This window comes from Cylas formicarius, unplaced genomic scaffold (genome assembly GCF_029955315.1).
Source record: "Cylas formicarius isolate icCylForm1 unplaced genomic scaffold, icCylForm1.1 PGA_scaffold_5__7_contigs__length_24384050, whole genome shotgun sequence".
NCBI classification, from domain to species: Eukaryota; Metazoa; Arthropoda; class Insecta; order Coleoptera; family Brentidae; genus Cylas; species Cylas formicarius.
In genome coordinates this window covers 1,192,521-1,207,784 of record NW_026844341.1, presented here as the reverse complement: position 1 = coordinate 1,207,784, position 15,264 = coordinate 1,192,521, and the positions used below count along the sequence as shown (strand labels likewise).

Here is a 15,264-nt window from a genome sequence, read left to right as displayed (position 1 = left end):
TGCTGTTTGATTATCGTTCTCCACGTGTTGGATAAATGCAGAGCGTCGTCTCTCGTATTAAGGTGTCCGGACTTTTCTATTTCGATGGCCTCTCGTATAATCCTAGTCCTAAAATCAGGAATATTAGCTATTTGTTTGCAAGTGCCGAAATCAATTTTATGGCCTGTCTGATGTTGGTGCTGAAACAAAGCAGATGTTGTTTGTTTGTTTCTTATGGCTAAACGATGTTCCTCGAGCCTGGCTGAAATCCTTCTGTTGGTCTGTCCCACATACGTCAGGCTGCACGATCCGCATGCTACACTGTATACTCCTTGGTTTTCCAGAGTAATTTTTTGTTTTGGGTTTCTTAGTATTGCTCCGATGGTATGGTCAGGTTTGTATGCCGTTGATATGTCGTGTTTCCGTAATATTCGGCCGATTTTGTCAGTAACCCCCTTGATGTATGGCAGGACAGCGATCGATCTTCGTTGGATCTCGTCCTGCACTCTCTGCTGCGGCTGTTGTTGTTTACTGATTGCCTTGCTGATGGTGCGCCTTTGGTATCCGTTTTGTTGAAGACAGGTACTAATTTTCTTCAGTTCTTTATCTCTGTTCCTCTCGTTTGTGAGCCTGAAGGACCGAGCAATTAATGTATTTGCCACTGCCTGTATCTGTGATGGGTGGTGATGAGATTTAGCGTTCAGATATCTATTAGTGTGTGTTGGTTTTCTATAGACAGTGTGTTCCAAGTGTCCATCTTCGGTCCTTGTGATGTGCACATCTAAAAAGGGCAGACTGTTATCCTCTTCAAGTTCTATTGTAAATTGAATCCTTGGGTGAATGGAATTCAGATGATCTAGGAATTTCAAAAGCTCCTCCTTGCCAAAAGGCCATACAACAAATACGTCATCAACGTATCTTGTCCATAGTTTTGGCTTCAGATTTGCCTTCTCAATTGCTTTCTTTTCGAAGTAAATCATGAAGAGGTTGGCAATCACAGGTGAGAGAGATGATCCCATTGCTGCTCCATCTATTTGTCGGTAAATTTTCCCGTTGTGCATAAAGTAAGCGTTTTTCAGGCAATGTGTTGACAGATCCATTATGTATGGCGGAAGATCTTCGTTTTCTTCTATAAGCAAAAGTGCCTCTTCTACTGGAATACTCGGGTAGAGGGATTTGACATCGAAACTTGCCATAATGTCGTCCTTGTCCATCCTGAGAGAACCTAAAATCTGAGTGAAATGTTCTGAGTTTTTAACATAGGAATCTGCCTTTTCCACTATAGGCTGAAGTGCACTGGCCATATGTTTTTCCAGCTTGCATAATGGTGAGTTAAAGGCGCTTACGATTGGACGCAGGGGAACCCCGTCCTTATGGATCTTTGGATATATATATATATATATATATATATATATATATATATATATATATATATATATATATATATATATAGATATATATATATATATATATATATATATATATATATATATATATATATATATATATATATTAGCGAATATCTTCGGGTTCAGGTTATGTTGGAAAGGTTTTTTTTACGTCGCATATTAAATTTCAAAACATTCTTCTGCGTAACATATTTTAGAAAATAATACTCTTTTTCAGACAATATTTAATATTTATCAAATACGCGGCGCTGCGATGTTTCGCAAAATTTTACATTTTTCAATTTTTGTTGCTTTTTTAATGTTTTAATGTGTTAAAAATGTAATAAAATATAGGGTGTTCCTTTTCAAAAAATTGACAAATGAAATAATACAATTCTTTTTTTCAGTTTGGTGGAAACAACTTCTGTAACTTTATTTTGTAACACTTACACATTTAGAGAAAAGGCATAGGCCCTCAATTCTGACATCTATTTATCGAATATAATATAATCTGAATTTAAGTACTATCAAAAGTAATTAAATGGAAACACAAAATATTACGAAAAAGAGAAAAAGAGTAATACAACCATATGCGTATAACTATTGCCGTTGGTTATGGGAATTAGCAATTTTATTTACACTCCATTGTTATTATTATTAATTGGTGTTAATGCCATTTCGTAAATATAAACCACTGTGTCTTGTTGCGCATATTATCGCAGGTCGGAGAAGGTTGAAATAAAATATGCCATTATTAACAAAACTTTTTCATTGCCATTATTTCAATTAAATCTCAATGTTTTGATTGGTATCTATCTCTAAGCGACATCCACATTCTAAAATGTTAAAAAGGTTTTTCTGCATGCGTATCTGGTAGTCATTGGTGTGTGTCGTCCCTATCGACTCTAAGCAATTGTTCTTGTAGCCCGTTCACTTTAGAATTATGATTTCCTGGATGCCGCTTTGCTGGTCTCAATTAAAACTACGCTGTGAATTATTCAATTCGCTTCTCCAAATAGGGCCAATTTTTTGGTTATTTTATACGAGAATGCACTGCACTGACAGACATAGAGCTTAATGTTTGGATAACTTTCTCTCAAATTGATCGTCACAAATCGCTTGGAGATTTTTTACATTTTAAAGAAGTGTGTAAATCTTATGTGCAGACTTTAATCTGCTATATAGCTTTGATGGATTTGAAATGTGATGTTGACGTAAACTGCCACGACGGCCATGGCAAGTCATTGTGCAGGGAATACAAGAAAAAAAAACCTCGTTCTCTAACCACATGGACCGACGACATCTACAAATTAACAGGATCTAGGTTAGAGAGTGGCACCAGGGGATCCCAAAGTAAACAAAGATGGCGACAAACGATCAACCGCTTTAAAATCAATTCATAAGTCGTGTTGGACTAATAGTCTGAGGTCTAAAAAGACTGCGTTTCACTTTTACTGATACAGTAGGTAAGATTCATTATATCATTGGTTTAAAAAATTAAGAGAAAATGGTAAATACAACAGTTGTAGATTGTTGAGATGCACAATTTAAAATTAATTTAGAGTATACAGGATGGCTCAAAAGAACGTGGCGAATAAAATATACATTTTTTAAACGGAACACCTTATTTTGAAATTTTGTTTTAAATTCATGTTAAAATTTACATTTGCAAAAAAATTACGATAACGCCATATTTGATATTTGCGTTATTCGAAGATTGCGTAAAAGATATATACAACGGAATTTGAAATAAATGCAAAAAAAATCTCGATATTCCAAAATGTAATACCCTTAACTTTACTTTAACTTTAAAGATTAAAAAATGAACAGGAAAAAGAACTTCGTTGGAGCTGTGGATGAAGCAACAGACAGTTACGGGCAATTTTGGTGAAAATAGCTGCCAAATTTTAAATTCACAGAAAAAGTAAATAATATTAAATACCTATTGTACAAATTAACTTATCTTATTATTAATTATTAATACACACGTTTAGTCCTTTTCGTATATTTTCTTCGACGTTCCTTAGCAAAACGGTGTTATTCTCCTGCATGGATCTCGAATCTTATTTTCCATATCGTCTGCTGTTGTAGGGAGATTCACATATATATGATTTTTAACATAACTCCAAAAAAGAAATCTAGCGTTTAGGAGGCCATGCACTGAATCCACCTCAACTCATCAATTTCTGTGGGTAATTATTATTTAAAATTTCTCAAACTTCTTGATATCAACTTCTTGAAGAAGTTCAGTCATCATTCTGCAAAAAGTTTAAATATCTAGACCCGAAAAAAACATAGTCCAACAACTTTAAGTGTTTTATACCACACCACACATTAAGTGATTAACGGTTTTTGGTTTTGCACATCCCGTACCAGAATGGATTAAATGTTGGACAATAATACATATTATGACGATTAACTGCACCATTATTGAGGAAAGCAGCTTCATCGGAAATAATATATTATGCAACAAGTGCAGTAATAGGCATTTGACTGACGAGTTTATTTGACACGAGCGGAGCGTAGCGGAGTGAGTTTTTAATAAACGAATGAGTTAAAAAGTTTACCGAATGTGATGCCTACTATACTTTTTCTACGACCGTTAGTTTTTGGGTACATTTTTGCCACACAACACGAATACATTCACTGACATGGCCGTCAGAATTGACAAACGTCAAATTCAAGGCGTGGGAAATATCTCGGAAATCATCGGATTGCTCCCACATCTGTGCGGTAAAATCCCGGAAATGTCCGAAGTGACTCGGATTAGTGGGACATAAAACTGACGTGGTAAAGTGATGCTTCCCGCACGCTAGGTCGGTGTATAATTAGATATTTTACAGACGGGAGTAGAAAAACATTATTTTAGGCAAAAAATTTGGATCGGCCTCTATTGCTTCATTTACAACGGTGCAGAAGTTTACACTTTACTCAAAATCACGGTTCACAAGTTCTTGGTGTAGTCCAATATTGAAGAAATGACTTTTTTGTTTTCTAGTGACGCAATTAAGGATAGGTTGGGATCTATCACATAAGTTAGGTATTTGAAGTCTACTGACGTGGCGATTATCTGGAACTTGAAAGAAGATTTCCTGATTGGAAGCTTTTCGTTTTTTTTATTCTATACGATAACAAGTCTAGTTGGTATACATCGATTACGGCACTTCACCTTGCAGTCTTACTGCCAACAATGTATTTTTTTCTTAATTTGCTGACACCACGATAGATTTTACAAGTTTATTTACCTATTTGTATGGTAAACATCTGACGTTATTCTGAAAGAGTATGGTAAAAGTTAATATAAATCTCAATGTATTAAAGAAAAGTGCATACTTAATAACACTTGTAGGTTTTTGTAAGATCTTTCGGAACAAAAAATAAAATATATGGTGTGCAATTTAAGAAAATCGAGATTTTTCATTTTGAAATAATTCAAATATATTCGTTTATTTTGTACAAACTGTACATCTAATTCAAATTCAAATTCAAAACTTATCTTTTGCGAATTCAAAACAAAATCTAACCAAAACTACCATTTTTTGAAAAAAAATAAAATATTATCAAATCTATTATTTAAAAAAATCTAATATTTTAAATTGTGCATCCTAACCATTTTGACAACTTTTTTATTTACCATTTTGTCATAACTTTTGAAGCCAATGAAATAATGAAGTTCCCTTTTCGAGAAAATTGAAACTATCTAAAGTCGAATCTGGAACACCCTATACGTAAAAATAATATGTACAATAAACATCGTCTTGCAATCGTAGCAAGACACACCTCTCACGTCCTCGCTGAAACGGCAGCCGTGTCAAGGAAAATAGTCGGAGACCGCAACAATAAAAAAAAAACGACTAAACTTAATAATATCAATTTCATTGTTTCGCGTTATTACTTTTTCGAGACGCGAGTCGTTCGGGCGACCGTTTTTTATGCGCCGAAAAATCGTGATTCTCACGCGTTCACGTTCTTCGCAAAAACTCGTGTCCATTTTTACTCGCCCAAGTTTCGAAAATAAAAACGCAAGTCATAAATCCAGCGATGGTTTCCTGCTTTCCTTGAACGATAAACGAGGGTCTCGGCGAAAAAACTCGAGTTTCGGATTCGCGCTACCGTTGTCTTTTCAGGGATAATTAAATTTTAATGGCCGAACAACCTTAACCTATATTTAAACGCCGTGTAAACTGAACCGGGGTTTTTTTGCGACGGCTGTTTAGTTGCAAAATGGTCATTAAAGTTACTTAAATGTTCAAAATTCGGGAGAGCGTTTTTAAAAACATTTATTACACAGAAAGTTTTATTCGAACTGGCCGTTACAAAGGTTGGAATAATTAAGAGCGTATTTTACAATATTAAAATCGAATACATAGGGCTTTTAATGCGGTGTCAGCGATGCGTTATCTTCGCTTAGCTTAGGGCTTCGTCTGCAGTTTGGGACATATAACTCCTCCCTCCTTAACTTTCGAAAATAACGGAGTGTTTTTTCGAAAAAACTTCAAGATTTTCTCTCGGGTAGGTTTCCTCTTTGGATACGATTTTCTTCAATTCTCGTGCCTTTCCGAACAGGAGCTTCTTAATGATGAAAGCTAAAATTAGAACCATGATTATTCCAAAAACAATAACAATTATTTGGAACGCATTCGTTTCTTCTTCCACTGGTTCCATGAGAGTTATTTTTTCTGCTGTCTCTCAGCTGATATATTTCATCGATATTTATTTTTGAAAGACTGGGGGTATCCAGGACTTTCATTGCTTTTATTTCTGTCAATTGGATTTTTGATAAAAATATCGGTTTTCCGAACTGGATTTTCACATCGTTGAAGAATTTTTCTTCATTAATTTCTATTTACTGGTATCTTAATCACTACTGGTACTTCGATTTGCATATATCGATCCGTGTTACACTTAATTAGTAATTTTTCAGGCTTCTGTGGCAAAACAAGAACTAAATTTTGAGTGATTTGTTCTATAATTGCCTCTGACAGGTTCATTTTCGTAATTGGGCAGTTTTCCATTCCTATGTCGTCAAATAAATTCTCCATGCATACATCTCGGGGATGAGTTTCTTCTTTACAAAAGTAGATTTCTTCGATGACGGGACATGTTTCTGCGGTGAATTGTCGCTTGTGCCATATAAGGGTATTGGGGTATAAAAATTGATTGATTTTGGATTATTGGGAAAATATGGTAAAAGGAAAATATTTCGGATCTTAAAATTGGTACATGGACTGCAAAGATCACTTTCGAGTCAACAAAATTTACCTGAGTTCCCGAAATTTGAAAAGAAGATAAAATGTTTTTAAATTGGGGAATTTGATTTTCTTTATAAATTGATGCTAAATAGTTAAGCATTTTATTCAAATCCGAAATCAGTAAAATACTATTATGAAGCGCATTAACTTTTGCAAAATAATAGCGTCTTCTAGGTTATCTAGAAACATTATAATATTTTGGCAATCTAAGTTTAATTGCGTAATGATCCCGTGAAAACTAAGATATTCTTGTAAAGAGTTTATCGTCATTAATACTGCATTTTGGAATGTTTTTAAACTAGTTTGTAGTTTTCGTTGATTTCCATTTAATTTCACAATAGTTTTATTATAATTATTAATTATGCCCTTAGATAAAGATATTTGTAGTTCTAGTTCTTTGGCTAAATTATTTTGGTTTTTCTCAAGCGTATCTATTGCTGCTTTATAATAATTTCCGTCGTCAGCGTCGGGAGTTCCAAATAGCCATTTATTTATTTTGCCAACCGCGTTAATTAAGCCTCGTTCTTTACGAACATGTAGATGTAAATTTTCCAGTTTTTCCACCGTAATTTGTATTAAATATTCAGTTCTTAGAAGTAAATTTTCGGCAAGTCCATAATAAGAAATATTATTAGTTATATTTTTAACATTAAACTTATCTTTAATTATTTTAAATGCATTCTCTATGCTTTCTATATGGTTAATTATTTGGCTTAAATCTACAAATGTTTGTTCTAAATTAACTTCGCGTTAGTATAGGATTTACGAGTTTGGTAACTTGTACGTCTGTCGTTATTATTCGTTCGGTTAGAACTGCTACGAGTAGAAGAGTCAACATTTTGATCTTCATTGGTTTCCTGAAAGAATAGATTTTTATTAGCCTTTGGCCTCTTTGCACTATTTTTATGGTAGTTTGTCTTTGTTGTTATTAATTTATTGTCCGTTTGGTGTATTAACGGTATCTTTTTAAATTTTGGAAGTTCTTTACTTCTAAATTTTGTTTTAATGAAAGCATATTTTTGATCACCAAAATCTGTTGGTTCTTCGCGATTTTCGTTTCATTTTGAAATAATGACTTATTTCGTTTTTTCACTTATTTCCTTTATTTGTTCGTACAGTTTACTTGAGTCTTCTTTATGCGATTGAACATAAGAAGAAATGATCGCATTATCGTGTAATATAGAGTTGCCAATAATTTCATCTAAGTTGTTAAATATCGAGTCAGTTTCAAGAGCGTTCATATCTATTGGATATCGTGATAAAGCGTCAGTTGCTTGGTTGTTTTTACCTTTTTTATATTTAATTTCATATTCATACTCCTCAAGTTTAAGTCTCCATCTAACGAGTCGCGAGTTTGGCTCTTTTAATGACATAAGCCACTGTAGGGGTTTATGATCCTTATAAATAATGAATTTTTGTCCGAATAAATAAGGTCTATAATATTTACAGCTCCAAACAATTGCTAACAGTTCTTTTTCAATTGTTGAGTAGTTTATCTCTGCTGGGTTCAGCGTTCTTGATGCGTCTTGGGATAAAATTCCTGAGATGGCATATTTCGATGCGTCGGTTGTTAGTTCAAACCGCTTTGTAAAGTCCGGATAAGATAATACTGGCTCCGAAATTAGCACATTTTTAAAAGAATCAATGAATTCTTTTGTGTGTTCGACTTTGCTTTCCTTTTTCAAGCATTGTGTCAATGGTTTAGTTATTTTCGCGTAATTTTTTTTATGAATTTGCGATAATACCCGACTAAACCTAAGAATGATTTAATATCTCGTGGATATTTTTTTATCGCTTCAATCTTCTTTTGATTTGGTTTTATACCATTTGGGGTAACTATATGTCCAAGGAATTCCACTTCTCGTCGTAAAAATTCACACTTGTCCGCTTGTATCTTCAAATTAGCTTCTCGTAATTTTTGGAATATTGATCTTAGATTTTGAATATGTTCTGTTAGTCCTGTACTTATAACAATTACGTCATCCATAAAGACGTCTTTCAAAATTTCATCCATGACACGTTGGAAGGTTGATGGTGCGTTCTTAAGTCCGAATGGCATTCTTGTGTATTCAAAATGTCCATTTTCTACGCTAAAAGCTGTCTTTTCGATAGTTCTTTCAATTCAATCTGATGAACGCCGCTGGCAAGGTCCAGTGTAGAAAAATACTGTGCACGTCCCAATTTATCCAAAATATCCGTTATGTTGGGGATTGGATATCTATCAGAAATAGTATTTTCATTAATCTTCCGATAGTCTACGACTATTCTACATTTTTGGGTTCCTGATGAGTCTAATTTCTTCGGCACTATCCATAAAGGGCTTGACCAGGGGCTGCTTGATTTTCTTATTATTCCTTTTTTGAGCATGTCATTTATTTGTCGCCTAACTTCTTCTTTGTGGATGAATGGATATCTATATGACTTCATATGCACTGGTATTTCATCCGTTGTCTTAATCTCATGCTTGATTTTCGAGGTAAATGATAACTTATCTCCTGGATTATAGAATATATCCGAGAATTCTTGACACAATTTTGTAATTAAAGGTTTTTCTTCCGAGTTCATGTGTTGGGTACGGATTACTCCTTTTTAGTCCTTTTTTTGAGGTTTCGTACGTATTTTTAGATTATCAGATATAATGTTATAATTATAAAATTCGTATTGGTCAGCGTTAAATCGTTCAACTGGTAAGGGTTGTGTTAACGTGACTGATATTGTCTCGTCCGTGGGGTTTTGAATTTCAATTAGAGCGAAATTATTTTTTGCATTTGAAATAGCAGATGGTATTTCTAGATTTTGTAGTTTTTGATTTTTTATGAAAATATCGCATTCGATTTCACTTACTGGTATTTTCTTTAAAGATGTTTTATGTGAGTTTACCGTTAGAGTAAAGTTTGCGTCTGATTGTTTTCTGAATTTGAATGGAATTTCGTTGTTAAATCCTATTAATTTTTTATTTATTAAATCGATATTCAGATTCATATTAATTAAATCAGTTAAACCTACTACTATGTCAAAAAAGTCGTGAAAATCAAATAAGATAAAATCTATTCGATAATCGATGTTAAATTCAGAAAATGCCTGTATGCTAGCTTGATATCTGGTATTTTGACTTCATACTGCTGTCTTTATTTCATTATTTTTATGATAAATGCAATTTGAAAAATATTTTTTAGCGATAGTTGGGCGTAATATCGAACGTGGACTACCTGTGTCTATTAGTAGTTTAATATTTGGATTACGTATTTGAATATACGCGTATATAAAGCGTTGTTAGAAGAAATATTAATTTCTACTAGGGTGGGTTGTTTGTTTGGCTGAGTTCGTGAAAATTTTCGTCATTTGGATTTTGTGTTTCGACGTTTTGTTCGTAATTTTCCTCAAATTCGTTATAATCATTATACTCGTTTTGATTAACAGAATAATCAAAGCTTTCGTCGCATTCTTGATTAAATAGTTCTTCCGCGATGAAATTCGGGGGTTGATTGTTGTTTGTAAAGTAATTTTGTCTTATCGGCCGTCTTGTAAATGAATTGTTCGTTTGTCTTGACATACCTGACATTGGTGCCGGTTTTGGAAGTTGGTTGGGTGATATTTGATTGGGTTTGAAGACATTTTGTGGGGGTCCGAAAACTTCCCGATTTGTTGGAAATCGTCTTTGATGTATTTGCCTCGGTTGAATATTCATTGGTTGAGATGGAAATTGTGGTTTTTGGAATTGATTTTGATATTGATTTGGATTTGAAAAATTGTTAAAATTGTTTGGCATGAAATTTGTGTTGGGATTTATTCTAGGCTGAAATCTATTTAGATTCGGCTGATTTTGGAATTGTTGAAATGGTTGAAAATGTTTTTTCGTGTTGAATTGTTGAAAATTTGGTGTTTGGAATTGCTTTGCATTGTCTTGTTGGAAGTTGGGTATTTGGAATTGTTTTGAATTACTTTGTTGAAAATTGGGTATTTGGAATTGTTTCGTTGTGTTGCTTAGATTCCCGTAGAGGTTTTCAAAATTTTCAAATTCAGAAACATAAGCAAAGGCTTCCTCTAAAGAATCTGGTTGTTTCAAATGCATGTTGTTTTTGAGCGTCCCAGTGCATCCAGCTATGAATGTATTGAGCGCGATTTTGTTGTAATAATTTACATGGAATAGTTTTTCATTTTGATCTAAGTCTTCTGAATTACTAATCCGCTGTATTACACTACTCTTTAAAAGTTGTAGAATACCACCGAAATCAACTAAATGTTCGTTTTTGAACGGTCTTGTTCTAGTTAATTCCTGAATTAGACAATCTAAATTTCTCCTATCTGCGAATCATTGAATAGGAGCGTCTTTTATGCTTAACCAATCTGTCAATTCTGATTGGTTTCCTACCATTAACTCTGCTTTCCCTACTAGTTTGTCTATGATACAATCGAAGATATGGCTATTTAGTTCCGCATCTCCTAAACTAACGTAGGAATTTATTAATCTTTCGCACTTAGCAATAAATTTGTTTAGCGTGTCGCTATTTCCGCCATAAGGTTTTATGTTATCTACTTTAGATTTAAAAAGATTCCAATTAAATCTAGGTTCCGCACTACTCATACTACCTAAGCTTCCTTGTTGGGTCATTGTTTTGACTCTTTTTTGTGTTTTGTTCCCTAACTTTAAAATTGAATTGAATTGTTTTTCGAGATTTTCGATTTCAGAATCGCTCATTTACGATTTGATTTGATTTGTTTTCTTTTTTCTTTTCTTGTTTTCTTAACCTAATCGCGTGCAATGCGAGCCCTAAACTATCCCTTCAAGTGACCTTATACAGAGGTATCAGAGGGACAAAAGGAAATGGCACTTACGGTTTCGTATTTCTCCGTCTCCTTTCCGGCTCAATTTTCCAACTCGTCACATGCGGGTTGTACCTTCGTAGACCGTCGTTCTGCTTCCCTTGCTGCTGGTTCTGCGTGCTGAAGGATTTGAAAATCCACGTAGCGGGTGTCCAAAAGTTTCGAAGTTTCCTCGATTGGCGATTTCAAAGAACTCCCAGAAGATTCTGGTTAATTGTCCACCACTACTGCACTTAGAAAATCCTTTCCGACTGCGCCACTTAAATGTTCAAAATTCGAGAGAGCGTTTTTAAAAACATTACACAGAAAGCGAAATAAAGTTTTATTTGAACTGGCCGTTACAAAGGTTGGAATAATTAAGAGCGTATTTTACAATATTACAATCGAATAAATACGGCTTTTAATGCGGTGTCAGCGATGCGTTATCTTCGCTTAGCTTTGGGCTTCGTCTGCAGTTTGGGAGATATAACTAGTTCGAATAACTTAGCCAGGTCGTCCAGAAAAATCTAATAAATCTAATGATTTATCCGACTTTATTCGAAAAAATGGCAATGGACGATTTGTCAATTTTTTAAGCTTTTTGAAAGAAAATTCCACCTTCTCATAATAAAACTAATGTTTTTTATGCCAATCTCTCATAAGTTTAAACGTAAATCAAATTAAAAATTTGAACAGCAAGGTGATTTTAAATAGTTTTATTTGAAGAATTACGGCTTTTCTATACCACAAGAGATTCTAGAGACACGAATTCACTTTATTTTTAATAATTTTATGTAAGTTTAATATTTTGTTTTCCTTTTTTTATTTTTCAACTAAAAGATCCAGATTGACAAGAAATTTGAGATTTGGGCTACAAAGAAAATTGAATGTGACAGCTGATAGAACCTAGAACGTTGCCTTAGAGGCATATTATCAAACAAACAAATAACCAAATCGAGGAAAACATTTTTTTATTTTTTTAAAACAGAATATAGATGGACCAGATATTCTACTCTATCTGTCCGAAGATCAAATAAATGATCTATGAAAATATATTGGAGACAAAATCAAGTTGAATAAGGAATAAGGAAATAAAATAAGGAAAATAAAGTAACTACCGATTACCATAAAAATAATACCATATACGTTAGGCTCATCATTTGTGTGATAAAATGAAGACCTTGATTCCTGTAACTTTAGCTGAAAAAATACGCTAATTCCCTCAAAATCATTGGAAATACAAGTAATTTATATATTATAAACTATAAGTTAATGCCTCAATTTCATATAATTTTAGGGCAAGGAAAATGGGGGTAATTATGCAGATACCAATATAAAAAGAAACCTTGTAAAATTTGCAGAAATTAGTCCTGTTGTCCAGTTGTTCTTACACGGCTACTAAGGGGTGCTTTTTTTTCGATGTATAGAACTTTAAGTTGCAATAAAACAAGGATGGATTATTCGATTGACATGAATTTTATTTATCCGAAAGATAATCTTGTGGCATTACATTTTAAATATGAATTCTGACATATGACCGCCACGGCTGGCGCGGATGTAGTCCAATCTGGACGTCCAAATTTCGATGACTTTTTCCAACATTTGTGGCCGTATATCGGCAATATCACAGCGAATGTTGTCTTCCAAATGGTCAAGCGTTTGTGGCTTATCCGCATAGACCAATGACTTTACATAGCCCCACAGAAAGTAGTCTAGCGGTGTTAAATCACAAGATCTTGGAGGCCAATTCACAGGTCCAAAACGTGAAATTAGGCGGTCACCAAACGTGTCTTTCAATAAATCGATTGTGGCACGAGCTGTGTGACATGTTGCGCCGTCTTGTTGAAACCACATCTCCTAGACATCATGTTTATTCAATTCAGGAATGAAAGAGTTAGTAATCATAGCTCTATACCGATCACCATTGACTGTAACGTTCATAACGCCCATAAAGCGCAGTAAGTTTTTCTGGATGTAACGGTGTTTCGACATACACTTGAGGATTAGCTTGGCTCCAAATGCGGCAGTTTTGTTTGTTGACGTAGCCATTCAACCAGAAGTGCGCTTCATCGCTAAACAACAACGGTAATCTCGTTTTGGGCCGATTTGCAAATGTTGTTCAGGCGTGAGTCTATTCATGATGAATTGCCAAACCAAACTGAGAATAAATCACTTGACAGCTGTTAAATCTGTCGCCATCTTGAACAGTAATGCCAACTTAAAGTTCTATACATTGAAAAAAAACACCCATTATTAAGAAAGCAAGGCGCGGTGCAACTGTCCTAATAACAGGATTTCCGTATAAGTTACAACTCCAAGTCTTTAGCAAAAAAAAACTAAATCAAAAGAGTTAAACGAGTTTCAAGCTCTTTTTCTCACTCACTCACTTCATATGTTATTTTGTTCCTTTTAGTCTTTAATAGTTTTTTTTTTGAGAGTCTTGAAAAACAGGGCGAGGAATAGGGACCTGCTTTCATATTATACAAGAAAACAAAAAAAAATGAAAATATAAAAGTTTGCCGATATGTAGAAGCTCTATGCAAAAATTATGTATTTCTTGTCAAATAATACAAAAAAGTAACCGATAATCGGCAATTTTTCCTTTGGTAATGTAAATTGCGCCGACGGCGCAGAAAAATTTCAAAAGAACGGTACAATATTTTTAAAATGTTTATTAATATGATAGATAATGATGATACAGTGATAAATAAAGGAGATTCTTTGTCACGCTATTGCGATTCGTATTTAGAATTTTTGTTAGAAGGTTTGAACAACAGAAACCTCAGCTTTTCGATTAGCATTTCTGGTTACCCTACCTTAGATAATACTGGTTCATTTCTAACTTTAAAAAACGTACTAACGCACGATCTGAGTTTCTAGTGGACAAAAAATCCTTTTTGTCATTGATATTTATTTTGGAATAAATGAAGGGCGACTTTTCGTAACATTAAATAAAAATAGACGACCTTTCAAATTTAATACTAAATAATTATACACAATCTTTCTCGATTATGCTACGGAAACGATGAATTAAATCAGAGGCGAATTAAAAACCTAAAAAAGCCGGCTTTAATTAAAAATTAAATATAGCGCCTTTCAATCTAGAAGAAGCAAAACGACCGTTATTTACTTTATTTATTAGCGTCTCGGATCAGCAGTTTCTTATGCTATCCATCGGGTGAAAAGCATAGGTCGTTTTTTTAGTAATTAAATCATTGCATTTAGGATTCTCAAGGAAAACTCAACCATATAAAAAACGATTTGCTAATTCTCTCCTACGTTAGGACAACATGCGCTTAATATTCAAGCATCCAAATGCTAAGTAGGATGGATAATATCTTTCGTTTCTCGATGCCATTTTGCCGATGTTGTCATATTTTGAAGTGGGCCATAACCAAAACTAACTAAGAAGAAGAGGAACTTATCGGCAAAAACAAAAATAAAAAATTCCTAATGCAAAATCGCATTAATTAATAATAATGTTTTGCTTTCTTGTATATATCACTACAGAATAATACTGCATTTGGGCGCTTCAATAAACAGCGCATGTTTTCCTAAGGCAGGAAAAAATGAAGAGCCTGTTGTTAGCAAATCCTGGTCCATCTCCTGTGATACAGCATATATTTTTCTAGGAGATAATCTCAATATGCCATCCAATAATATAGATAGATCGGTAAGACAGAGTGGATATTTTCCATTGTAGTTTTAGTGAAATTGAGAAACGCGTTTGGTATTTACATCTAATATTATTTTCAGAAATTTACTCTTGTAATTTAATATTAAATCTATTTACTTTACAGTTTTTGTAGATGTACTTGCTCCATCACCAAGTAAACACATAC

At 33.8% G+C, this 15,264-nt stretch overlaps 1 protein-coding gene across 1 annotated transcript in view; it reads right to left on the bottom strand.

Annotated features, from left to right (window-relative positions):
• Window positions 1–15,264, bottom strand: part of LOC132702032 (uncharacterized) — a 68,483-nt gene that overhangs the window by 52,066 nt on the left and 1,153 nt on the right. The gene's annotated exons all lie outside the window — the stretch shown is intronic.